The sequence below is a fragment of the Canis aureus genome, chromosome 9, assembly GCF_053574225.1.
Source record: "Canis aureus isolate CA01 chromosome 9, VMU_Caureus_v.1.0, whole genome shotgun sequence".
Classification (NCBI taxonomy): domain Eukaryota; kingdom Metazoa; phylum Chordata; class Mammalia; order Carnivora; family Canidae; genus Canis; species Canis aureus.
Window position 1 is genome coordinate 76724823 of NC_135619.1, and position 25138 is coordinate 76749960.

A 25138-nucleotide genomic window follows, 5' to 3' on the forward strand; every position below is an offset into this window, starting at 1 on the left:
TTTTGCTCTTGTTTCTTTTGCCTTCGTGGATGTATCTTGCAAGAAGTTACTGTGGCTGAGTTCAAAAAGGGTGTTGCAAAAAAAAAAGGGTGTTGCCTGTGTTCTTCTCTAGGATTTTGATGGAATCTTGTCTCACATTTAGATGTTTCATCCATTTTGAGTTTATCTTTGTGTATGGTGAAAGAGAGTGGTCTAGTTTCGTTCTTCTGCATGTGGATGTCCAATTGTCCCAGCACCATTTATTGAAGAGACTTTCTTTCTTCCAACGGATAGTCTTTCCTCCTTTATCAAATATTAGTGGACCATAAAGTTCAGGGTCCACTTCTGGATTCTCTATTCTGTTCCATTGATCTATGTGTCTGTTTTTGTTCCAGAACCACATGGTATTGATGACCACAGCTTTGTAGTACAACCTGAAGTCTGGCATTGTGATGCCCCCAGATATGGTTTTCTTTTTTAAAATTTCCCTGGCTATTAGGGGTCTTTTCTGATTCCACACAAATCTTATAATAATTTGTTCTAACTATCTGAAGAAAGTCCTTGTTATTTTGATAGGGATTGCATTAAACGTGTATATTGCCCTGGGTAACATTGACATTTTCACAATATTAATTCTGCCAATCCATGAACATGGAATATTTTTCCATCTCTTTGTGTCTTCCTCAATTTCTTTCAGAAGTGTTCTATAGTTTGTAGGGTATAGATTCTTTACCTCTTTGGTTAGGTTTATTCCTAGGTATCTTATGCTTTTGGGTGCAATTGTAAATGGGATTGACTCCTTAATTTCTATTTCTTTAGGCTCATTATTAGTGTACAGAAATGCCTCAGATTTCTGGGCATTGATTTTGTATCCTGCAACACTACCAAATTGCTGCATGATTTCTAGCATCTTGGGGTGGAGGCTTTTGGGTTTTCTATGTAGAGTATCATGTCATTGGCGAAGAGGGAGAGTTTGACTTCTTTTCCAATTTGAATGCGTTTAATGTCTTCTTGTTGTCTGATTGCTGAGGCTAGGACTTCCAATACTATGTTGAATAGCAGTGGTGAGAGTGGGCGTCCCTGTCTTGTTCCTGATCTTAGCGGAAAGGCTCCCAGTGCTTCCCCATTGAGAATGATATTCGCTGTGGGCTTTTCGTAGATGGCTTTTTTTTTTTTTTTGAAAATTCATTTTCTGCTACGTAGCTTTTATTTTTTATTTATTTTTTACATTTTTATTTATTTATGATAGTCACAGAGAGAGAGAGAGAGAGGCAGAGACACAGGCAGAGGGAGAAGCAGGCTCCATGTACCGGGAGCCTGACGTGGGATTCGATCCCGGATCTCCAGGATCGCGCCCTGGGCCAAGGGCAGGCGCCAAACCTCTGCGCCACCCAGGGATCCCTCGTAGATGGCTTTTAAGATGTCGAGGAATGTACCCTCTATCCCTATACTCTGAAGAATTTTGATCAGGAATGGATGCTGTATTTTGTCAAATGCTTTTTTCTGCATCTAATGAGAGGATCATATGGTTCTTGTTTTTTTTTCTTACTGATATGATGAATCACATTGATTGTTTTACGAGTGTTGAACCAGCCTTGTGTCCCGGGGATAAATCCTACTTGGTCATGGTGAATAATGTTCTTAATGTACTATTGCATCCTATTGGCTAGTATCTTGTTGTGAATTTTTGCATCCATGTTCATCAGGGATATTGGTCTGTAATTCTCTTTTTTGGTGGGGTCTTTGTCTGGTTTTGGAATTGAGATGATGTTGGCCTCATAGAATGAGTTTGGAAGTACTCCATCTCTTTCTATCTTTTCAAACAGGTTTAGTAGAATAGGTATGGTTTCTTCTTTAAACGTTTGATAGAATTCCCATGGGAAGCCATCTGGCCTTGGACTTTTGTGTCCTGGGAAGTTTTTGATGACTGCTTCAATTTCCTCCCTGGTTATTGGCCTCTTCAGGTTTTCTATTTCTTCCTGTTCCAGTTTTGATAGTTTGTGGCTTTCCAGGAATGCATCCATTTCTTCTAGATTACCTAATTTACTGGTGTATAGTTGTTCATAATATGTTTTTATTTTTTATTTTTTTATTTTTATTTATTTTTATTTTTTTTCATAATATGTTTTTAAAATCGTTTGTATTTCCTTGGTGTTGGTAGTGATCTCTCCTTTCTCATTCATGATTTTATTAATTTGAGTCTTCTCTCTCTTCTTTTTAATAGGGCTGGCTAATTGTTTATCTATCTTATTTATTCTTTCAAAGAACCAACTCTTGGTTTTGTTGATCTGTTCCAAAGTTCTTCTGGTCTTGATTTCGTTGAGTTCTGCTCTAATCTAAATTAACTCTCTTCTTCTGCTGGGTGTAGGATCTATCTGCTATTTTTTCTCTAGCTCCTTTATGTTTAAGGTTAGTTTTTGTATTTGAGTTCTTTCCAGTTTTTGAATGGATGTTTGTATTGCGACGTATTTCTCCTTTAGGACTGCTTTTGCTGCATCCCAAAGATTTTGAATGGTTGTGTCTTCATTCTCATTAGTTTCCATGAATATTTTTAATTCTTCCTTAATTTCCTGGTTGACTCTTTCATCTTTTATCAGGATGGTCCTTAACCTCCACGTGTTTGAGATCCTTCCAAATGTGATTTAGTTCTAATTTCAAGGCATTACATGTGAGAATATGCAGGGGACAATCCCAATCGTTTGGTAATGGTTCAGACCCAATTCGTGACCCAGTATATAGTCTAATCTGGAGAAAGTTCCATGTGCACTTGAGAAGAATGTGTATTCAGTTGAGTTTGGATGTAAAGTTCTGTAGATATCTGTGGAATCCATCTGGTCCAGTGTATCATTTAAAGTTCTCGTTTCTTTGGATATGTTGTGCTTAGAAGACCTCTCGAGTGTAGAAAGAGCTAGATTGGAGTCTACAAGTATAAAAGTTTATTATTATCTAAGTATTTCTTCACTTTGATTATTAATTGATTTAAATATTTGGCAGTTCCCACATTCGGAGCATATATATTGAGGATTGTTAAGTCCTCTTGTTGGAAAGATCCTTTAAGTAAGATATAGTGTCCCTCTTCATCTCTCACTACAGTCTTCGGGGTAAATTTTAGTTTATCTGATATAAGGATGGCTACCCCTGCTTTCTTTTGAGGACCATTTGAATGGTACATGGTTCTCCAACCTTTTATTTTCAGGTTTTAGGTGTCCTTCTGTCTCAAATGAGTCTCTTGTAGACAGCAAAAATGGGTCCTGCTTTTTTATCCAGTCCAAAACCCTGCACCTTTGATGGGGTCCTTAAGCTCATTCACGTTCAGAGTTACCCTTGGAAGATATGAGTTTAGTGTCATCCTGATATCTATTCAATCCTTGTTTTGTGTATTGTTCCACTGGACTTCTTCAAGGGGAATTTTAAGAGTCCCCCTTAAGATTTCTTGCAGATTGGGTTTGGAGGTCACATATTCTTTCAGTTCCTGCCTGTCTTGGAATCTCTTTATCTCTCCTTCCATTTTGAATGAGAGCCTTGCTGGATAAAGTATTCTTGGTTGCATGTTCTTCTCATTTAGGACCCTGAATATATCCTGCCGGCCCTCTCTGGCCTGCCAGGTCTTTGTGGAGAGGTCTGCTGTTTCCCTAATACTCTTCCCCATAAAAGTCAGGGATTTCCTGTCGCTTGCAGCTTTAAGGATCTTCTCTTTATCTTTGGAATTTGCAAGCTTAACTATTAAATGTGGATATGTTCAATGGTTTTTATTGGTTTTAGGGGAAGATCTCTATTTCCTGGATCTGAATGCCTGTTTCCCTTCCCAGATTAGGAAAGTTTTCAGCTATGATTTGTTCAAATATATATTCTGGCTCTCTGTCCCTTTTGGCGCCCTCAGGAACCCCAATTAAACATAAGTTTTTCTTTCTCAGGCTATTGTTTATTTCCCTTAATCTCTCCTCATGGTCTTTTAATTGTCTGTTTTTTCTTCAGTTTCCCTCTTTGCCATCAACTTATCTTCTATGTCACTCACTCATTCTTCCACCTCGTTAACCCTCGTCATTAAGACTTCTGGTTTGGATTGCATCTCATTCAATAGATTTTTTTTAAATATTTTTTTTCTTTATTTATTTATGATAGTCACAGAGAGAGAGAGAGAGAGAGAGAGAGAGAGAGAGGCAGAGGGAGAAGCAGGCTCCATGCACCGGGAGCCCGATGTGGGATTCGATCCCGGGTCTCCAGGATCGCGCCCTGGGCCAAAGGCAGGCGCCAAACCGCTGCGCCACCCAGGGATCCCTCATTCAATTGATTTTTAATTTCTGCCTGATTGGATCTAAATACTGCAGTCATGAAGTCTCTTGAGTCCTTTATGCTTTTTTCTTGAGCCACCAGTAGCTTTATAATAGTGCTTCTGAATTGGCTTTCTGACATTGAATTGTAATCCAGATTTTGTAACTCTATACGAGAGAGGACTGTTTCTGATTCTTTCTTTTGAGGCGAGTTTTTCCTTCTAGTCATTTTGTTCAGTGCAGAGTGGCCAAAAACAAGTTGTATTGGGAAAAGGAGAAAAAGAGAGGAGAGATAGAAGGAAAGAAAAGAGAAAAAGGGAAAAGAAAAAAGGAAGGAAAAAAGAAAAAGACAGAAGAAAAAGAGAAAGATAAAGAAAGAAAGGAAAAAAAGGTGGGGGAAGCAAACAGAAATCAAAAAGCAAAAAAAAAAAAGATACGGGGGAGTATCTTCTGTTTCTGTATACTTTAAGTCCCTTGAGTTCCCCTGGAACTTGTCTGACTAGTCGGTCTTCTGGGGGAGGGGCCTGTTGTGCTGATTTTCAGGTGTTAGCACTTGGGGGAGCTGCTCTGCCTCCTGCCTGGTGCAGGGCTCAGTGGGCGTTGTTTACCCCGTGAGGCCCCAGGAGCAACAACCACAGTGGCGGCGGCCAGCTCTGGAGCACTGGAGTCAGCTCCTGCAGTAACTATGGAGCTCTCAGTCTGCATGAGCCTGGATGCTTGGGGGCGGGGCTGGTGTTCTGCTCAGCTTGGGGCAGGAGCGTCCTTGTGGTCCTGGGCTTTCCCGGCCTCTGCCTGTCCTGGGTGGAGGCTGGATCCTGGGCTGTGTCCCAGCGCCCAGTGCTCCCGGGCCTTTGCTGTTGGATTCTCGCTCCCAGCACGCAGCCTCCTCTCAATGGAGCCTCCGCCTGAGCCCCTCCAATCTGCTCCCAGGGCATGCAGCTCCCTCCCTGCATATCTGCTGCCCGAGCCTGTCCGAGCTGCTCCCGGGTCAATTTCTGTGTGCGCTGCAGCCCTTTAGGGAGCTCGGCGCACTCTTCCCAGGGTCCAAGTGTCTGTTAGTGTCCCAGGGTGCCTCAGGGCATCTCCGCCCTCCTGGGGTCCTGCTCTAACTCCCTGCAAGCGCCTTTCTGCCTGGGAAGATTGGTGAAGCTCCTGCTTCTCTGATACGGTGCTTTCCTGTCCTGGGGGCACTCACCTGGGCCTTTGCCCAGCTCCTCGTGAGGCCTCTCCCCATTGGATGCCTTTTGTCTCTTTAATTCTTTTTTCCCCATTTCCTACCTTGATAGAAGCATGAACTCTTCTCACTGTAGCATTCCAGCTGTTCTCTTTAAATCTCAGGCTGAATTCATAGATTTTCAGGATGATTTGAAGGTTATCTAGGTAATTTGGTGGGGACAGGTGATTTGGGGATTGTACTCTTTCGCCATCTTGCCCCTCCTCTCTCCGTAGATAACTTTCAAATTTTCCTGAAAACCTAGGATTTGGCCTGAGATTTAAAGAGATAACACCTACAGAGGAATGCTACAGAGAAGAGTTTGTACTTCTAACAAGGACAACTAGTTTTTAGCCACTCAGCACTGAGCAAAATAACAAGAAACAAGAACTCACCAAAAAAGAAAGCATTATGAACTCTACTCTCTCCCACAGAGGTAAAGAATTTGGATTACAATTCGATGTCAGAAAGCCATTTCAGAAGCACAATTACAAAGCTACTCGTGGCGCTGGAAAAAAAGCATAAAGGATTCAAGAGCCCTCATTCCTGCAGAATATAGATCTAATCAGGTCGAATTAAAATTCAATTAAATGTGATACAATCCAAGCAGGAGGTCCTAATGATGAGGTTTAACAAGGTAAAAGAACGAGTGAGTGGCATACAAGACAAATTGATGGCAAGGAAGGAAGCTGAGGAAAAAAGAGAAAAACAATCAAAAGATCATAAGGATAGGTTAAGGGAAATAAATGACAGCCTCAGAAGGAAATATCTATGTTTGACTCGAGTTCCTGAGGGCTACGAAAAGTTCAGAGTCCAAAAAGTGTATTTGAACAAATCATAGATGAGGACATCTCTAACTTGGGAAGGGACACAGGCATTCAGATCCAGGAGATAGAGAGACCCCCCCCTAAAATCAATAAAAACTGCTCAACACCTCAACATTTAATAGTGAAACCTGAAAATTCAAAAGATAAAGAAAGATCCTTAAAGCAGTGAGAGACAAGAGATCCCTAACCTTTATGGGGAGAAGTATTAGGATAACATCAGACCTCTCCACAGAGACCTGGCAGGTCAGAAAGGGCTGGCAGGATATATTCAGGGTCCTAAATGAGAACAGGCAACCAAGAATACTTTATCCAGCAGGGCTCTCATTCAGAATAGAAGGAGAGGTAAAGGGCTTCCAAGATAGGCAGAATCTGAAAGAATATGTGACCACCATACCGGCTCTGAAAGAAAATATTAAGGGGGACTCTGTAAAAGAAAGAGGAAGTCCAAGGAATCAATCCACAAAAACAGGGACTGAATAGGTATCATGAAGACACTAAATTCATATCTTTCCATAGTAACTTTGAATGTGAATGGGCTTAATGACCCCATCAAAAGGCGCAGGGTTTCAGACTGTATAAAAAAGAAAGACCCATCTATTTGCTGTGTACAAGAGACTCATTATAGACATAAGGACACCTAAATCCTGAAAATAAAAAGTTGGAGAACCATTTACCATTCAAATGGTCCTCAAAAGAAACTAGGGTAGCCATCCTTATATCAGATAAATTAAGGTTTATCCCAAAGACTGTAGTAAGAAATGAAGAGGGACACTATATCATACTTAAAGGATCTATCAACAAGAGGACCTAACAATCATGAATATTTATGCCCCGAATGTGGGAGCTGCCAAGTATATCAATCAATTAACCAAAGTTAAGACATACTTAGATATTAATAGACTTATACTTGGTCACTTGAATATAGCACTTTTGAGAAATGACAGCTCTTCAAAGCACAACATCTCCAAAGAAACAAAGCTTTAAATGATACACTGGACCATATGGATTTCACAGATATCTACAGAACTTTACATCCAAACACAACTGAATGCACATTCTTCTGGGTGCACATGGAACTTTCTCCAGATTAGACCACATCACGAATCAGGTCTTAACTGTTACGAAAGGATTGGGATTGTCCCCTGCATATATTCTGACCATAATGCTTTGAAACTCGAACTAAATACCAAGAAATTTGGAAGGACTTCAAACACGTGGAGGTTAAGGACCATCCTGCTAAAAGATGAAAAGGTCAACAAGAAAATTAGGGAAGTTTAAAAAGATTCATGGAGACTAATGAGAATGAAGATACAACCGTTCAAAATCTTTGGGTACAGCAAAAGAGGTCTTGAGGGGGAAATACATCATAATACAAGCATCCATCAAAAACTGGAAAGAACTGAAATACAAAAGCTAACCTTGCACCTAACGGAGCTGGAAAAAAACAGCAAAGGTCCTACACCCAGCAGAAGAAGAGAGTTAATAAAGATTCGAGCAGACCTCAATGATATCGAGACCAGAACTGTGAAATAGATTAACAAAACCAGCAGTCGGTTCTTTGAAAGAATTAATGAGATAGATAAAGCATTAGCCAGCCTTGTTATAAAGAAGAGAGAAGAGGGAGGGGCAAGATAGTGGAAGAGTAGTGTCCCCAAGACACCTGTCCCCACTAAATAACCTAGATAAACTTCAAATCATCCTGAAAATCTATGAATTTGGCCTGAGATTTAAAGAGAGAACAGCTGGAATGCTACAGTGAGAAGAGTTCATGCTTCTATCAAGGTAGGAAGATGGAGAAAAAAGAAATAAGGAAACAAAAGGCATCCAAGGGGGAAGGGCCCCCAAGGAGCTGGACTAAGGCCGGGGAGAGTGCCCCCAGGACAGGAAAGCACGTCCCGGTGAAGCAGGAGCTTCACCAATCTTCCTGGCTGGAAAGGCGCTCATAGGGATTTAGAGCTCGACCTCAGGAAGGCAGGGATGCCCTCAGGCTCCCTGGGACACTAACAGACACCTGTACCCCAGGAGAGTGCGCCAAGCACCCGAAAGGGCTGCAGCCTGCACAGGGCTGGACCCGGGAGCAGCTTGGAGGCGGCTACGGCAGAGGAAGAGGCTCTGCGTGGAGGGGGCTGCGCGACCCCAGGAGAAGCTCGGAGGGGCTCAGTCGGCGGCTCCACGGAGAGGGGGCAGCGTGGCTGGGAGCGTGAATCCAATGGTGCAGGCCCGGGAGCAGAGGGCGCCGGGGACACAGCCTAGGATCCGACCTCCCCCAGGGACAGGTAGAGTCCATGAGGGCACAGGACAGCAAGGACACTCCTGCCCCAAGCTCAACAGATCAGCAGTCCCGCCCTGGAGCATCCAGGACCCTGCAGACTGAGAGCTCTGTAGCTACTGAGGGAGCTGAATCCAGGGCTCCAGACCTGGCTGCTTCCACTGTTGCTGTTCTTCCTGGGGCCTCACGGGGTAAACAACCCCCACTGAGCCTCACAGTGGCCTCACCAGATAAACAGGATAAACATTACTCACTGAGCCCTACACCAGGCAGGAGGCAGAGCAGCTCCCCCAAGTGCTAACACTTGAAAATCAGCACGACAGGCCCCTCACCCAGAAGACCAGCTAGAAAGAGAGGGGAAAAACAAATTATTGACCAAGCACCACTGGAAAGTTCCAGCGGAAGCCCGGGGACTTACAGTATACAGAATAAAAGGGTACTCCCCCATATTTTTTTTCTTTTTATTTTCTGTTTGCTTTCCCCACCCCCTTTTTTCTTTCTTTCTTCTTCTTTCTCTTTTTCTTCTCTCTTTTTTTCCTTTTTTCTTCCTTTTCTTTTCTCTTTTTTCTTTCCTTCTTTCTTTCAATAGTAACTCTGAACGTGACTGAGCTTAATGACCCCATCAAAAGGCACAGAGTTTCAGACTGGATAAAAAAGCAGGACCCATCTATATGCTGTCTACAAGAGACTCATTTTACACAGAAGGACACCTACAGCCTGAAAACAGAAGATTGGAGAACCATTTACCATTCAAATGGTCCTCGAAAGCAGAGGTAGCCATCCTTATATAAGATCAACTAAAATTTACCCTGAAGACTGTAGTGAGAGGTGAAGAGGGACACTATATCATACTTAAAGGATCTATCCAACAAAAGGAATAATAATCATCAATATATATGCTCCGAATGTGGGAGCTGTGAAATATATCAATCAATTTATAAGGAAGATTAAGACATACTTAGATAATAATACACTTATACTTGGTGACTTCAGTCTAGTACTTTCTACACTCGATAGGTCTTCAAAACACAACATCCCCAAAGAAACAAGAGCTTTAAATGATACACTGGACCAGATGGATTTCACAGATATCTACAGAACTTTACATCCAAACTCAACTGAATACACATTCTTCTCAAGTGCACATGGAACTTTCTCCAGAATAGACCACATACCGGGTCACAATCGGGTCTGAACCGATACCAAAAGATTGGGATTGTCCCCTGCATATTCTCAGACCATAATGCCTTGAAATTAGAAGTAAATCACAACAAGAAGTTTGGAAGGACCTCAAACACGTGGAGGTTAAGGACCATCCTGCTAAAAGATAAAAGGGTCAACCAGGAAATTAAGGAAGAATTAAAAAGATTCATGGAAACTAATGAGAATGAAGACACAACCGTTCAAAATCTTTGGGACTCAGCAAAAGCAATCCTGAGGGGGAAATACATCACAATACAAGCATCCATTCAAAAACTGGAAAGAACTCAAATACAAAAGCTAACCTTACACATAAAGGAGCTAGAGAAAAAAACAGCAAAGATCCTACACCCAGCAGAAGAAGAGAGTTACTAAAGATTGGAGCAGAACTCAACGAAATCGAGACCAGAAGAACTGTGGAACAGATCATCAAAACCAGAGGTTGGTTCTTAGAAATAATTAATAAGATAGATAAACCATTAGCCAGCCTTATTAAAAAGAAGAGAGAGAAGACTCAAATTAATAAAATCATGAATGAGAAAGGAGAGATCACTACCAACACCAAGGAAATACAAACGATTTTAAAAACATATTATGAACAGCTATATGCCAATAAATTAGGCAATCTAGAAGAAATGGACGCATTCCTGGAAAGCCACAAACTACCAAAACTGGAACAGGAAGAAATAGAAAACCTGAAGAGGCCAATAACCAGGGAGGAAATTGAAGCAGTCATCAAAAACTTCCCAAGACACAGAAGTCCAAGGCGAGATGGCTTCCCAGGGGAATTCTATCAAACGTTTAAAGAAGAAACCATACCTATTCTACTCAAGCTCTTTGGAAAGATAGAAAGAGATGGAGTACTTCCAAACTCGTTCTATGAGGCCAGCATCACCTTAATTCCAAAACCAGACAAAGACCCCACCAAAAAGGAGAATTACAGACCAATATCCCTGATGAACATGGATGCAAAAATTCTCAACAAGATACTAGCAAATAGGACACAACAGTACATTAAGAAAATTATTCACCATGACCTAGTAGTATTTATCCCCGGGACACAAGGTTTGTTCAGCACTTGTAAAACAATCAATGTGATTGGTTGTGTGTGTATCAGCAAGAGAAATACCAAGAAACATATGATCCTCTCATTAGATGCAGAGAAGGCATTTGACAAAATACAGCATCCATTCCTGATCAAAACTCTTCAGGGAGTAGGGATAGAGGGAACCTTACTCAACATCTTAAAAGCCATCTACGAAAAGCCCACAGAAAACATCATTCTCAGTGGGGAAGCACTAGGAGCCTTTCCCCTAAGATCAGGAAGAAGACAGGGATGTCTACTTTCACCACTGCTATTCAACATAGTACTGGAAGTCCTAGCCTCAGCAATCAGACAACAAAAAGACATTAAAGGCATTCAAATTGGCAAAGAAGAAGTCAAACTCTCCCTCTTCCCCAATGACATGATACCCTACATAGAAAACCCAAAAGCCTCTACCCCAAGATTGCTAGAACTCATATAGGAATTTGGTAGCATGGCAGGATACAAAATCAATGCCCAGAAATCTAAGGCATTTCTATACACTAACAATGAGACTGAAGAAAGAGAAATTACGGAGTCAATCCCATTTACAATTGCACCCAAAAGCATAAGATACCTAGGAATAAATGTAACCAAAGAGGTAAAGGATCTATACCCTCAAAACTATAGAACACTTCTGATAGAAATTGAGGGAGAAACAAAGAGATGGAAAAATATTCCATGCTTATTGATTGGCAGAATTAATATTATGAAAATGTCAATATTACCCAGAGCAATATACACGTTTAATGCAATCCCTATCAAAATACCATGGACTTTCTTCAGGTAGTTAGAACAAATTATTTTAAGATTTGTGTAGAATCAGAAAAGACCTCAAATAGCCAGGGGAATTTTAAAAAAGAAAACCATATCTGGGAGCATCACAATGCCAGATTTCAGGTTGTACTACAAAGCTGTGGTCATCAAGACAGTGTGGTACTGGCACAAAAAAAGACACAGGGATCTATGGAACAGAATAGAGAACCCAGAAGTGGACCCTGAACTTTATGGTCAACTAATATTCGATAAAGGAGGAAAGACTATCCATTGGAAGAAAGACAGTCTCTTCAATAAATGGTGCTGGGAAAATTGGACCTCCACATACCAAAGAATGGAACTAGACCACTCTCTTTCACCATACACAAAGATAAACTCAAAATGGATGAAAGATCTAAATGTGAGACAAGATTCCATTAAAATCCCAGAGGAGAACACAGGCAACACCCTTTTTGAACTCGACCACAGCAACTTCTTCCAAGATACATCCATGAAGGCAAAAGAAATGGAAGCAAAAATGAACTATTGAGAGTTCTTCAAGATAAATATCTTGTGCACAGTCAAAGAAACAGTCAACAAAACTATAAGACAACCTATAGAATGAGAGAAGGTATTTGCAAATGACGTATCAGAGAAAAAGCTAGTATAAAGATGTATAAAGAACTTATTAAACTCAACAGCAAAGAAACAAACAATCCAATCATGAAATGGGCAAAAAACATGAACAGAAATCTCACAGAGCATGACATTGACATGGCCAACAAGCAATGAGACAATGCTCCGCATCACTTGCCATCAGCGAAATACAAATCAAATCCACAATGAGATCCCTTGTCACACCAGTGAGAATGGGGAAAATTAATAAGACGGGAACCAACGAATGTTGGAGAGGATGTGGAGAAAGGGGAACCCTCTTGCACTGTTGGTGGGAATGTGAACTGCTGCAGCCACTCTGGAAAACTGTGCGGAGGTTCCTCAAAGAGTTAAAAATAGATCTTCCCTGGGACCCAGCAGTTGCACTGTTGGAGATTTACCCCAAAGATACAGATGCAACGAAACGCCAGGACACCTGCACCCTGATGTTTCTAGCAGGAATTTCCACAATAGCCAAACTGTGGAAGGAGCCTCAGTGTCCATCGACAGATGAGTGGATAAAGAAAATGTGGTTTATGTATACAATGGAATATTACTCAGCCATTAGAAACGACAAATACCCACCTTTTGTTTCGACGCGGATGGACTTGGAGGGTATTATGCTAGTGAAATAAGTCAATTGGAGAAAGACTAACATCATATGGTCTCATTCATTTGGGGAATATAAAAAATAGTGAAAGGGAATAAAGGGGAAAGGAGAGAAAATGAGTGAACATATCAGTGATGGTCACAGAAGATGAAAGACTCCTAACTCTGGGAAAGGAACAAAGAGTAGTGGAATGAGAGATGGATGGGGGTGATGCGGTGACTGGGTGACAGGCCCTGAGGGGGGCACTTGACAGATGAGCACTGGGTGGTATGCTACATATCAGCAAGTTAAACTTCCATAAAAAATAACATGGATTGCTCTCACAGAGTTGGAATAAATCATTCTATTATTCATATAGAACCAGAAAAGACCCTGAATAGGCAAAATAATTTGTTTTTAAAGATTTTATTTATTTAGGGGAATTCAAGGTGGCTCAGGGGTTTAGCGCCACCCTCACTCAGGGCGTGATCCTGGAGACCGGGGATGGAGTCCCATGTCAGGTTCCCTGCATGGAGCCTGCTTCTCCTTCCGCCTGTGTCTCTGCGTCTCTCTGTCTGTCTGTCTGTCATGAATAAATAAATAAAAACGTTTATTTATCATCTCTCATTTATTCATGAGAGACAGGGGGGCAGAGACACAGGCAGAGGGAGAAACCAGCTCCATGCAGGGAGCACAATGTGAAACTCAATTCTGGGATTCCAGGATCACACCCTGGGCCAAAGGCAGGTGACAAACTGCTGAGCCATCCAAGGATCCCAAGGCAAAAGAATGTTGAGCTAGAAACCCAAAGCTAGGGTATCACAACACCTGACTTACAAAGAGATGATCATCAAGATAGTATTGTATTGACACAAAAACAGACAAATAGATTAGTGGAACTGAATACAGAACTGAGAAATGGACCCTAAACTCCTTGGTCAACTCATCTTTGACAAAGCAAACAAGAATATCCAATCAAAAGGAGGACAGTCTATTTAATAAATGAAGGTGAGATAATTGGAGAGCCACAAGAAAAAACATAAAATGACCATTCCTTCACACCACACACACAGATAAACTCAACGTGAATGAAAGATCTAAATGGGAGCCAGAAAAGTATCCAAATCCTAGGGGAGAACACAGGTAGCAAAGTTTTTGACCTCAGCAGCAGCAACGTCTCAGCAGTCACTTCTCTGAAGTCATAAGAAACAAAAGCTGAAATGAACTCTTGGGATTCATCAGGATAAAAACATATTCACAGCAAAAGGAAACAGTCACCAAAACTAAAAGCAACCTATGGAATGGGAGAAGATATTTGCAAATAAAATGTCAAATAAAGGCCTATTCCCAAGATCTATAATGGACTTATCAACCTCAACATGCAAAAAACCACATAATCTAGTCAAGAAATGGGCAGAAGAGATAATCATTTCTCCACTGAAGACATATGAATATCCAACAGAGACATGAAAAAATATTCCCCATTACTTGGCCTCAGGAAATATCCATGAAAACCACAATGAGATGCCACTTCACACCAGTGAGAATGGCTAAAATCAACAGGATAGGGAAAACAAATGTTGGTGAGGATGTGGTGAATTGTTGGTGGGAATGCAAGGTGGTCCATCCACTTTGGAAAATATTTTTGAGGTTTCTGTATAACTTGAAAATAGAGCTACCTTATGATCCTGCAATTGCACTACTGGGTATTCACCCAAAGATACTTATGTAGTGAAGTAACGTGGTGCCTACATTCCATGTTCATAGCAGCCATCTCCACAGTAGCCACCTGTGGAAAGAGCCTAGATGTCTTCTGACAGATGAATGGATAAAGATGTGGTAAATACACAGTGGACTATTCCTAAGCCTCCAGAAAAGATCAATTACTACCATTTATATCCATAGGGATGAAACTGGAGGGTATCATGTCAAGTGAGTTAAGTCGATTGGAGAAAGACAATAATCACATAGTTACTTCAATATACGGAATATAAGCAATAGTGCAGAGGACCATAAGGGACAGAGGAGAAACAGAATGGGCTGAAATCAGAGACGGAGACAAACCATGGGAGACTCAACTCTGGGAAAAACATAAGGGTTGCTGTAGGGGAGGTGGGGGGATGGGTAACTGGGTGATGGACATTAAGGAGGGCTCATGATGTGATGAGAACTGGGGGGTTTATGCATCTGATGAATTATTGAGCAGTACATCTGAAACTGATGATGCGGTATTTGAATTTAAATAAAAAATAAAATAAATAGAAAAATAAAAAATTAATTTTTATTTTAATGAGAGTTAGCTAATATGCTGTGTGATATTAGCTTTAGGTATGCATGTAGTGATTCAATACCTCCATAAATCACTTGTGTTCATTAGAGTAATGCTCTCTTTATTTCCCATCTGATTTGTTATTCCCCACACTCCTCCCCTCTTGTAACCCTCCCGTGATCCCTGTGTTAATAATCTGTTTCTTGGTTTGCTTCTATCTCTCTTTTTTACCCTTTGTTCATTTGTTTTTGTTCATAAATTCCACATGTAAGTGAAATCCTATGACGTTTTGTCTTTTCTGAATGACTTATTTCACTTAGAATAATAACTTTTAGATCTCTGTTAGTGCTCCTGGGAGCTGAGGGCATCCCTGCTCTTCCTGGGATCCTATCCGAGCTCCCTACCAGGTGCTTTCCCTCCAGAAAGATTGGTAAAGCTCCTACTTTTTTGGGTCTGGGCTTTCCTGTCCTGGGGCACTTGCCGGGTGGCCTTAGCCTGGCTCTTCGTGTGGGCCCCTCCCCTTTGGATGCTTTTTTATTTCTTTATATTTTTTCCATCTTCCTACCTTGATAGAAGTGCAGACTCTTCTCACTGTAGCATTCTAGCTGTGGTGCTGGGAAAATTGGACATCCACATGCAGAAGAATGAAACTAGACCACTCTCTTTCACCATACACAAAGATAAATTCAAAATGGATGGAAGATCTAAATGTGAGACAAGATTCCATCAAAATCCTAGAGAAGAACACAGGCAACACCCTTTTTGAACTCAGCCACAGTAACTTCTTGCAAGATACATCCACGAAGGCAAAAGAAACAAAAGCAAAAATGAACTATTGGGACTTCATCAAGATAAGAAGCTTTTGCACAGCAAAGGATACCTTTTTTAAATAATAAATTTATTTTTTTATTGGTGTTCTATTTGTCAACATACAGAATAACACCCAGTGCTCATCCCATCAAGTACCACCCTCTGTGCTCGCCACCCAGTCATCCCCACCCCCCGGCCCTCCTCCCCTTCCACCACCCCTAGTTCATTTCCCAGAGTTAGGAGTCCTCCATGTTCTGTCTCCCTTTCTGATATTTCCTATCCATTTCTTCTCCCTTCCCCTCTCTTCCCTTTCACTATTATTTATATTCCCCAAATGAATGAGACCATATAATGTTTGTCCTTCTCCGATTGACTTATTTCACTCAGCAAAATACCCCCCAGTTGCATCCACATCAAAGCAAATGGTGGGTATTTGTCATTTCTAATGGCTGAGTAATATTCCATTGTATACATAAACCACATCTTCTTTATCGATTCATCTTTCGGTGGACACCGAGGCTCCTTCCACAGTTTGGTTATTGTGGACATTGCTGCTAGAAACACTGGGGTGCAGGTGTCACAGTGTCTCATTGCATCTGTATCTTTGGGGTAAATCCCCAGTAGTGCAATTGCTGGGTTGTAGGGCAGATCTATTTTTAACTCTTTGAGGAACCGCCACACAGTTTTCCAGAGTGGCTGCACCATTTCACATTCCCACCAACAGTGCAAGAGGGTTCCCATTTCTCCACATCCTCTCTAACATTTGTGGTTTCCTGCCTTGTTAATTTTCCCCATTCTCACTGGTGTGAAGTGGCATCTCATTTGATTTTCAAAGTAGCAAAGAAGAAGTCAAACTCTCCCTCTTCGTCAATGACATGATACTCTACATAGAAAACCCTAAAGACTCCACCCCACTATTGCTAGAACTCATACAGCAATTTGCCAGTGTGGCAGGATACAAAATCAATGCCCAGAAGTCAGTGGCATTTCTATACACTAACAATGATACTGAAGAGAGAGGAATTACGGAGTCAATCCCATTTGCAATTGCACCAAAAAGCATCAGATACCTAGGAATAAACCTAACTAAAGAGGTAAGGGATATATACTCTAAAAACTACAGAACACTTCTGAAAGAAATTGAGGAAGACACAAAGAGAGGGAAGAATATTCCATGCTCATGGATTGGCAGAATTAATATTGTGAAAATGTCAGTGTTACTCAGGGCAATTTACACGTTTATTTTTTTTAAATTTACACGTTTAATGCAATCCCTATCAAAATACCATGGACTTTCTTCATAGAGTTAGAACAAATTATTATAAGATTTGTGTGGAATCAGAAAAGACCGTGAATAGCCAGGGGAATTTCAAAAAAGAAAACTATATCTGGGTGCATCACAATGCCGGATTTCAGGTTGTACTACAAAGCTGTGGTCATCAAGACAGTGTGGTACTGGCACAAAAACAGACACATACATCAATGGAACAGAATAGAGAACCTAGAAGTAGACCCTCAACTTTATGGTCGACTAATATTTGATAAAGGAGGAAAGACTATCCACTGGAAAAAAGACAGTCTCTTCAATAAATGGTGCTGGGAAAATTGGACATACACATGCAGAAGAATGAAACTAGACCACTCTCTTGCATCATACACAAAGATAAGCTTAAAATGGATGAATGATCTAAATGTGAGACAAGATTCCATCAAAATCCTAGAGGAGAACACAGGCAACACCCTTTTTGAACTCGGCCACGGTAACTTCTTGCAAGATACATCCACAAAAGCAAAGGAAACAAAAGCAAAAAAGAACTATTGGGACTTCATCAAGATAAGAAGCTTTGCACAGCAAAGGATACAGTCAACAAAACTCAAAGACAACCTACAGAATGGGAGAAGATATTTGCTGATGACATGTCAGATAAAGGGCTAGTTTCCAAGATCTATAAAGAACTTCTTAAACTCAACAGCAAAGAAACAATCTAGTCATGAAATGGGCAAAAGACATGATCAGAAATCTCACAGAGGAAGACATAGACATAGCCAACACACACATGAGAAAATGCTCTGCATCACTTGCCATCAGGGAAATACAAATCAAAACCAGCTGTTCTTTCTTTAAATCTCAGACTGAATTTGTAGGTTTGCAGGATGATTTGAAAGTTATCTATGTAAGTTGGTGGGGACAGGTGACTTGGAGACCCTACTCTTATGCCATCTTGCCATCTTACCAGGTTTAGAAATTGTTCCCAGTGCTCATGTCAGAAGTTTTCAGAGCATGATGCTAAGACCCTAAGATGAGACGACTGCTCAACTGACCTCCTTCCCTGGATTAAGTGCTCCCAAGTTCCTGAGCTCCCTGATGGGTGTGAATGTCTCCTGATAGTCCCAGTGCACCTGTTGGATCTCAGGATCCCTGCAGAGATGCACGGACCCCTTTACTTCCCTTCTCCTGTGCCCACAAGCAAACATGAGACACTTTCACCATAAGTATCCTAGAGCCTCCTCCTGTTCAGAGGTTGTGTCCCTCTACTTATTTACCATCTTTGCCTCCGCAGTATGTTCCTGGCCTGTAAATCTGCTTCCTTTACTGTAGTCAGAGGTGATCCAGAATCTTGTATCTACTCGTTCTTAACATTTTTAAGAGTCAGAAGCATTGTATATTAAATAAAAGAGAAAAAGTGAAAGAAGTTTTCTGGACTCAAATTATAATAAATAGACTGACAAAATGCTCAGCCTCAAACCTGTACCAACTTCAAGGATTAGGAAGGGTTGACCCAGATTGAAAAAGAGCCAGTAGTTGGAGTATGAGATTCAGAACACTCTCTTGACTTCATCCTAATGGAGTTTTCCCAGATGGATATGGATTGTTAAGTTGTGATGACTTTTTAACTTTAATTTTCCACTTCTGGAACAGGAATGTTAATACCTGTTGTTTTATGCTTGCCCTACTGTTATATTTAGAAGGAGATGATCTGTGTTCTAAGGCACCACCATACTGATTCCCAGAGAGGCTGCACCCTTTCCCACCCACATCTCCTGACCAGATAATTCTTCAGGGCCTCAGTTCTAGTGGAGGTGGTATCAGGGCTCATTTAACAAGCTGAGCAGAGCACACCCAGTTAAAACTCATCACAAACTTGGCAAGGACAACACACTGCCCACTGCAGGCAGGGAGAGCCGCTGAGACACCTGACTTGAAGGAAAGAGCAGCCAAAACAGGACAGCACAGTGCACACAGCACATACCTGAGGCATTCTCTGATGTGCCTGACTCAGGAGCCTATATGACATCTTTTCATAAAGATCTTATTTTTGTAGCACGAACCATAACTGTCTTTTCTAACACAGAGAGGAAGGTAGAGACTTAGAGAAAATGCTGATATGTAGTATTGAATTCCATTTTGCAGCTCTGATCCACCTCAATTTTGGGTTTCTCACGTAAGTCCCTTTGGCCATGCCAACTGATACAGGACTTCTGTTTTACCTCCAGATCCAGCAGTTCCCATCCCTGAGGGGATTGTGTGCATCAGGGAGATGGCCAGCAGCCCACACCATCCAACGTGCAGCTATATCCACTGTAGGAAGACAATAATAATTGATAATAATATGTCTTCAATTCTTGTCCTTGGGAAGTTGCCTCACCTCCTGCCTGAAGCCCATATCACATGGTGAGAAGTGCTTTCTCTCTTTGTCACTCATTAGTGAGATGATTTTCATGGAACACAAAAGTCAACCATTATTATTATTATTTTTATTTTTTATTGGTGTTCAATTTGCCAACATATAGAACAAAACCCAGTGCTCATCTCATCAAGTGCCCCCCTCAGTGATCAACCATTATTATGCAAAATAATATAATAATTGTATAACATACACTCAAACAGGTAATGAATCCTTAGCACTGAGATAAGAGTAGGGATGGAAACAAATTTAGGTAATTTTGACATAAAATACCAGATTCACATTTGATCTTCAGCATATAAAGCAGAAGGAATTCCACACGCCGCCTTTGCTATAACAGCATTGGGAAGGAGGAGTTAAAATGCTGGATCATGGGTCCTTGAGCTTGACTTGTTCCTGGAATAGGTAGTTATTGAATAATTCTGAACATGCATGAAATCACACAAAGGTCTCACAGAACAAAAACTGCAAGTGCATACGTAGAAAATCGACCTCCTTTTGGGATGTAGGAGATGTGGATGTTGTCATGGGGAGATATAGATGTGGTGATGAAGGCAGGAGGGAAGCTACTTCCAGAAGCTTCTGCAAAGTATTATGAGCAGCAGACAGGAAAATCTGAACTTTTAGATGTCTGCTTCCATGGGGAAGTCCCTGGGTTAAAGATGCTCAGGTGGTAAATATGGAGAAATCCCAGGATACTAATGGGTCTAAAGAACCCCAGTCTGGTAGGAAGAATGTGTGGTACCAACGTGATGCACAGCTACTAAGGACAGGAGCATGGAAGTTGGCTGAGTACAGTGAGTCTAGGTGTGGGTTTCCTGCTCTGTTTTGCTATAACCTGAGTGTTTTCCTGGGACAAGTTGTAAAGGACTAAAAAGTGGTGAGACCCTGTTTTAGTGTGTTTGGTGATATCACCGCATTCCCATAATGGGTGGATTAAACAACAGACACTCATTCTCATAGTTCTGGGGTCTGGGGAGTCTGAGGTCCAGGTGCAGGCAGATGAGGTGTCTGGAGAAGACCCACGTCCTAGCCTGTCCTTTCTCTATCACCTCACATGGGGCTAGTGGGCAGGAGGCTTTCCCAGTCCTGGTGTATAAGGGCCCTGATCCAATCATGAGGCTGCAACTTCTGACCTAAGTGCTCCCCTAAGGCCCCACCTCCTCCTCCCATCACATGGAGGTTAGGTTCCAACATGGGGATGGTAAAGGTCATACACAGTGAGCTGATATCAGCACCCAGTGATCAATGAGTTATTCCCTGCAGGTGGAAGCCTCCCTCTCTTCTTTTGTTATCCCAGTTTTCAAAATTGGTTAGTGGAATTTGTCATCACAGTGCATTCTTTGAGTCTTAACTGCTAGCTCCTTGATCACCAGTCCTGCCACCTCTCCTCCTGCCCCACTCATGGGAAATCCAGGAGGTAACCTTGAATTCCCTCCATTGATGCAGAGGGGACACTGACTCCACACAAGTCCCTCCTGGAGCAAGAACCTTTCCCCACCACTGAACCACAACACGCTTTCTGAGCTGGTGTCCTTTCCTGGCTCCATCCAACCATTTATGACTTGCTGAGAGGTCTGCCCTGCTCTCAAAAGACAAGTGATAAAGCCTTTATACTATTCCTCTCTCTCTCTCTCTCTCTCTCTCTCTCTCTCTGTGTGTGTGTGTGTGTGTGTGTGATCCTCAGATTCTGCATCCACAGCATATCCGGTAGAGGCTACCCTTCCTTCCAGTCTGTACTAACATTGAAGCTGTGGGCATGGTCAAATATAGTGACGCCACCAGGAGTCTTTCTTCTTTAGCTTTAGATGGTTGATGCCTCTGTAGCCTCATGTCCACCAGGCACTTTATGCTGCTTCTAGGAATCATGCTCGTTGAACTGGGTGGTCCTGTGATGCACAGGGAAGGCAGGTGTGGCTTTGGTAAAGATTTAGTTGATGTACATGGAGATATTTGCAATTGATTGATGTTTAGGGAAAGTAGTAAGCAAGTGTAAGCAACTCTGTCTTTTGTGCCTGTTATAGTAGTCGTTTCCTATAAAAAGGAAGTTTCTAAATCAGAGATTGAGTAGATAAGCACAGAACCATTTGTCTACGGCTCCTGTGGAAACTGCTCCATGGAGAGGAAGCCCGGGCCCTGACAGGAAACCTCCCCATAACATCCATCTGCACCTGCTCCTGGGCCTTCAAGAGGGAAGTGGTGAGGAGTGTGCACCCCCTGGTGGTCCTGATCCCCTTCTACAGGGAGGTTTGTGTCTGGGCTCACACTGAGGTCACCTCACTGTGTCCCTTGCACAGTAATACACGGCCGTGTCCTCGGCTCTCAGGCTGTTCATCTGCAGATACAGCGTGTTCTTGGCGTTGTCTCTGGAGATGGTGAATCGGCCCTTCACAGCATCTGCGTAGTATGTGCTACTTCCACTACTGCTAATTTCTGAGAGCCACTGCAGCCCCTTCCCTGGAGCCTGGCAGACCCAGTCCATGTCATAGCTACTGAAGGTGAATCCAGAGGCCACACAGGAAAGTCTCAGGGACGCCCCAGGCTTCACCAGGTCTCCTCCAGACTCCACCAGCTGCACCTCACCTTGGACGCCTGCAAACACAAGACATCCTGGTTAGAAAACTGCCCCACATCCCGTTTCTCTCATTTGCCTCCACTCACATACTCAAGGTCTCTTTTCTCCATGAATTACCTTTTAAAATAGTGACATGAATTACCTTTTAAAATAGCGACAAGGAAAAGCCAGCTGAGCACAGACTCCATGGTGCGTTGCCTGTGTTCTGTCTTGATCCCTGAATGGGGTCACCTGTGGATCCTGGGGCTGGGGCTCCTCTCCCAGCTGCAGGGTAAGGGCTGGGCTGGTTTAATCAGCGGAGAGAGGGCCCTATTTGCATGTCATCTGACTATATCTTCAGCTCTTTACTATAATTGGATATCAACAAGTTAATAGCAAGGATTGCATTACCTTTGCAGATCACTTTGTGCAGATGTCACTGTGGAAATATGAAGTTCTCATCTGTGAGCGGTGTTGCCTTTTCATTTTTGTTTTCTTTTTAAAAAGTCTTTCATTAAGGGATCCCTGGGTGACTCAGCAGTTTAGTGCCTGCCTTCAGCCTAGGGCCTGATCCTGGAGACCTGGGATCAAGTCCCACATCAGGCTCCCTGCATGGAGCTTGCTTCTCCCTCTGCCTGTGTCTCTGCCTTTCTTTCTCTCTGTGTCTCTCATGAATAAATAAGTAAAATCTTTTAAAAAATAAAAATTAAAAAAAGTCTTTCATCAAAATAGGTCATTTTTAGTATGATATTTTATCTACTATTGAAATTTACTGCTAAATATTTATTTTTGATGCTCATTGAAGGGACTATTTTTGTTAATTTGATAAAGATAGTTTTTTGTCTTGTGTGGAATCATAACTGTATTTGTTTATTTTATATCCTGAATATTGCATGAAATAATTATTTCCTAGAGTTTGTGGATTTTGTAGACATTGCCCCCATATCGGATCATGTCATTTGGAAACAAATAATTTTCTTTTTATCTACTGATTTTATTTATTTTTATTTTTTATTGACTAATTTCCCATGGAAATCAGCTTGTTGGGGCAGAAAGATTTCTCTTCTATTCTTCTGTTTCTATGTCTAGTCTAATAACTCAGTAGACACAAGACAAATCTAAGTGGAGATGCATTTCATTTTCCACATGCGTAAGCTATGTAAAATACGACACCCAGACAATGATCACTGTAGGCAGCACTTCTATCTGTTAGACAATACGAAATTGTGTTCGTGGTTAATTAAGACCAGGAATTGGGTTTGGGTCAGTGAATGAGTGAGGAGCTGACATGAATTGTTTGCATAGCCTTCTGGATCCTGTGATCCTTATTCTGGTTCTGACAATTGTTCTCACCTTCTGGTACAAGAAATGAATCATTCCCATCACAAATTTATTTCCTGCCATCAGGGGGACTCACTTTCCTTTTATTTTATTTTAATATTTTTTTATTGGATTTCAATTTGCCAACATATAGCATAACACCCAGTGCTCATCCTGCCAAGTGCCCCCCTCAGTGACCATCACTCAGGCACCCGAATCTGTTGCCCACTTCTCCTTCCAGTACCCCTGTTCATTTCGCAGAGTGAGGTGTTTCTCATGTTCTGTCTCCCTCGCTGATATTTCACTCATTTTCTCCCCCTTTCCCTTTATTCCCTTTCACTAATTTATATATAGGACAGATCTATTTTTAACTCTGTAAGGAACCTCACACAATTATCCAGAGTGGCTGCACCAGTTCACATTCCCACCAACAGTGCAAAAGTGTTCCCCTTAACTCCACGTCCTCTCCAAAATTTGTGGCTTCCTGCCTTGTTAATTTTCCCCAGTTTCACTGGTGTGAGGTAGCATCTCATTGTGGTTTTGATTTGTATTTCCCTGATGGCAAGTGATGCGGAGCATTTTATCATGTGCTTGTTGAACATGTCTATGTCTTCCTCTGTGATATTTCTGTTCATGTGTTTTGCCCATTTCATGATTGGATTGTTTGTTTCTTTACTGTTGAGTTTAATAAGTTCTTTATAGATCTTGGATACTAGCCCTTTATCTGATAGGTCATTTTCAAATATCTTTTCGAATTCTGCAGTTGTTTTTTTTTAGTTAGTTGTCTGTTTCTTTTGCTGTGTAGAAGCTTTTTATCTTGTTGAAGCCCCAAGAATCTTTTTTGCTTTTGTTTCTCTTGCCTTCATGGATGTATCTTGCAAGAAGTTGCTGTGTCCAAGTTCAAAAAGGGTGTTGCCTGTGTTCTCCTCTAGGATTTTGATGAAACCTTGTCTCATATTTAGATCTTTCATCCATTTGGGGCTCATCATTGTGTATGGTGAAAGAGAGTGTTCCAGTTTCATTCTTCTGCATGTGGATGTCCAATTTTCCCAGCACCATTTATTGAAGAGACTGTCTTTTTTCCAGTGGATAGTCTTTCCTCCTTTATCAAATATTAGTTGACCATAAAGTTGAGGGTCCACTTCTGGGTCCTCTATTCTGTTCCTTTTATCTATGTGTCTGTTTTTGTGCCAGTACCACATTGTCTTGATGACCACAGCTTTGTAGTACAACCTGAAATCTGGCATTGTGATGCCCCCAGCTATGGTTTTCTTTTTTAAAATTCCCCTGGCTATTCGGGGTCGTTTCTGATTCCACACCAATCTTAAAACAATTTGTTCAAACTCTCTGAGAAAGTCCATGTTATTTTGATAGGGATTGTATTAAACGTGTAAATTGCCCTGGGTAACATTGACATTTTCACAATATTAATTCTGCCAATCCATGATCATGGAATATTTTTCCATCTCTTTGTGTCTTCCTCAATTTCTTTCTGAAGTGTTCTGTAGTTTTTAGGCTTTAGATCCTTTACTTATTTGGCTAATTTAATTCCTAGGTATCTTATGCTTTTGGATGCAATTGTAAATGTGATCAATTCCTTAATTTGTCTTTCTTTAGTCTAATTGTTAATGTATACAAATGTCACTGATTTCTGGGC

General features: G+C 41.5%; 2 pseudogenes across 2 annotated transcripts in view; both read right to left on the reverse strand.

Annotated features, from left to right (window-relative positions):
• LOC144319966 (immunoglobulin heavy variable 3-74 pseudogene) overlaps positions 1-25138 on the reverse strand; it is a 153242-nt pseudogene that overhangs the window by 60930 nt on the left and 67174 nt on the right. The window lies entirely within an intron of this gene.
• Positions 21880-22464, reverse strand: LOC144321309 (immunoglobulin heavy variable 3-23 pseudogene; annotated as a pseudogene). The gene is made up of 2 exons (XR_013387015.1): positions 22325-22464; positions 21880-22199 (listed from the first exon to the last, which is right to left on the reverse strand). The product of XR_013387015.1 is annotated as an immunoglobulin heavy variable 3-23 pseudogene (transcript).